At 44.0% G+C, this 3011-nt stretch overlaps 1 non-coding gene across 1 annotated transcript; it reads left to right on the forward strand.

The window, feature by feature from the left end:
- Positions 1–308: 308 nt before the first annotated feature.
- trnas-uga (transfer RNA serine (anticodon UGA)) lies at positions 309–390 on the forward strand. The gene has a single exon. It is a non-coding gene; the product is annotated as a tRNA-Ser (tRNA).
- Positions 391–3011: the final 2621 nt, after the last annotated feature.

Here is a 3011-nt window from a genome sequence, read left to right on the forward strand (position 1 = left end):
CTCAAGGCTTCTCTCCAAATGCAATGGCCATTTTCCACGAAGATTCAACCCCTCCTCACATAAACACGATTAGAACATAGAAAATTCAGAACAGGCCCTTCGGCCCACGATGTTGTGCCGAACCTTTGTCCTAGATTAATCATAGATTATCATTGAATTTACAGTGCAGAAGGAGGCCATTCGGCCCACCGTGTCTGCACCGGCCGACTATTGGTCGCTTGAATGGAATAACTTCCTGGAGTGATTCCAGGCTGGTTTTAGAATGTATTCCATCGACCAAATTACTAATGAATGACGCATTGAACGCAGCTGCGATGGCCGAGTGGTTAAGGCGTTGGACTTGAAATCCAATGGGGTTTCCCCGCGCAGGTTCGAATCCTGCTCGCAGCGACTGTGATTCGAATTGTTTCTTCAACTCCCCGCCCAAGCCGCTGACTCGAAAATTAATGCTTTTTCCGATTGTTTGTAAATAAGCGGTTTGAACGTTAATCAAGTTCTGTCAGATACTTAACATTTTTGGGGGGGACTGAAGGAAATATTCAGCAATCATGAAATAATAACATTTCCTGCAACGTTCGGAAGGAGAAGCAGCAACGGCAGCGAATGGAAACGTGGTTTGGTTTCATTCAGGTGAACGGATTTCGGGGTAAAAAGATCGTGGCAGAAATGGAACATATTTTAAAAATATTTTCTTGTTTCTCCTTTGTCTCTCTATCTGTTTCTTTGTTTCTTTCTCTCTCCCTCACTCATTGTTTTTGTGCTTCTCCGGGGACTGATTGGATACACAGCGAAACTCAGCCCCATCTCATTCCAACTCTTTTGGACCAACACGTCCTGGTGATGGACGGTCCTGAATCAGTGGAAGAATCGACAACTATTCCATTCTTGGCTCTGTGAGAAGTTCCATTCCTGGTTGTGAGGTGGCTCTGAGGTAAAGGGATCGAGAGAGAACGAGGTGACTGCAGTCTGACTCTTACTCTGAAAACCAGTTAGTGCGCCCTTGTAGAAAGTGGATGTGTCTGAGAACAGGAGGAAAGCAGATCATGGGCCTGTGATTGATTTTATTGAGCCGGACCTTGAAAAGTTAAGGAGACTTTTAACCAGTCGGTGCCTGTCTGAGAACTGGTAAGGAATTAAGGCTGATATTGAAACGGTTGATATTGAATTAGTTGAGGCAAACCGATTCTTTATGAGGTGTTGGTATTTTGTTTTCAGAGACACTGTCATACTTTCTTAAAATATGATTTGTGCTTGTTTTTGTTTTGTTCAATATTTTGGGGAATCTATTTGGAGCGGGTGCAGTTGGTTAATATCTGTGCCTCTTGCTTGGCAGCTCCCCGGGAAGCAGCAGCTCCATTCCTATCGAGATCTGTGGACACAAACATGATATCCAAACTATTGCGCACTGCTGCCATCCCCTGGTTGAACGCGAGTTGTACAACACGGTAACTCTGTATTCGTAACACATTTCAATTGGAGCAAAAGAACATTAACATGGTTAAATATTATCATTGTAGTAATCATCTTGAAATCCCCAGATATCTGATTTCTGACTGAGCTACCCAGCTTTAGCCGATCTATCGGAATATGAAAGATTCCCATTGCAGCCATATTGGTTACAAGAATATCGAATCCCTGATTTAATACATTCACCCGCTTCATTGTTTGTGTATTCGTTCTATAAATACAGAGGGGGCAACATTGCCCAGGGACAGGTGGTGGTATAGTGGTGACTGTCCCAGCATTTGACCCAGATTCAGTTCCTGCCCATCACAGTGGTGAATTATTTAATTAGATACCGCAGGTCAGGGCAGAAAAGGAGTGGACACTCCTCAAATAAAATTCACCAATTGTTTTCATCACCCATGGGTTCCTTATGTAATAACCAGCATCAATATGTTTTGAGTGGAAACTTAGTTTAAATAAACGACAATCTTCAACATTAATAACTAAGTTCTCAGTCTGAAACAATTGTAAGTAGGTGGGTTAAACGGGACAAAAATACGAGCCACGCAAAGTTCCGTTTACAAAATGAGCTTAAAACACTCCTAGTGGCTGAATAACTTAATCACTAAGTAAGTTACATAATTGTTACCAGTAAAAAGTTATTAATGAAACAGGATGAAAAGGGCAGCATCCAGGGCACAAGGACAAGGTAATGTCTCAGACCAGAGTAAGAGTCCAATGTGATGACACACAGAACATCAGAAACATATTGCATAAATACATTTATTGTGGACTGGTGCAATCTCCTGGCTGAACGGGAGCCGTGTGACACGGACACTTTCATTCAGGAGCGTTTTAAATTGGAGTGAAATGCACACAAACAACACGAATTTCTTTCTGCTCACTGTGCCAGTTAGAGTGATCTGTATTAAACAGCAGGAGCGGGATCCGCAGTCTTCACCTTGTTTTAAAATAATTTAGAGTACCCAATTAATTTTTCCCAATTAAGGGGCAATTTAGCGTGGCCAATCCACCTAGCATGCACATCTTTGGATTCTGGGGGCGAAACCCACGCAAACACGGGAGAATGTGCAAACTTCACACGGACAGTGACCCAGAACCGGGATCGAATCTGGGACCTCGGCGCCGTGAGGCAGTCGTGCTGACCACTGTGCCGCCATGCTGCCCTCGCAGTTTCGTTGTTGAAATGAAATCAAAATAAACAATTTTTGTCCCTTGCTTTTCGTCCTGGGACCATGGGTAACTTGGGTTATTTTTGGTTTGTTGGCCTCCACTGCGAACAGAATAAAACACATACGGAACCAGTCTTTGCCGTTGCTGAGTGCTGAGTGCTGTGCTAAACCAGATAGGATAGCCCCCCCCCCCAGTTAAAGGGGTGTGAATTGGCTCACACCAGGACAGTTGGTAGGATTTCGCAAGCCCAGGCCAGATGGTGGGGGATAAATGAAATGCGACATGAATCCAAGGTCCCGGTTGAGGCCGTACACATGAATGCGGAACTTGGCTAGAAGTTTCTGTTCGGCGATTTTCATTGTCCCGTGTCC

This window comes from Scyliorhinus torazame, chromosome 24 (genome assembly GCF_047496885.1).
Source record: "Scyliorhinus torazame isolate Kashiwa2021f chromosome 24, sScyTor2.1, whole genome shotgun sequence".
NCBI lineage: Eukaryota > Metazoa > Chordata > Chondrichthyes > Carcharhiniformes > Scyliorhinidae > Scyliorhinus > Scyliorhinus torazame.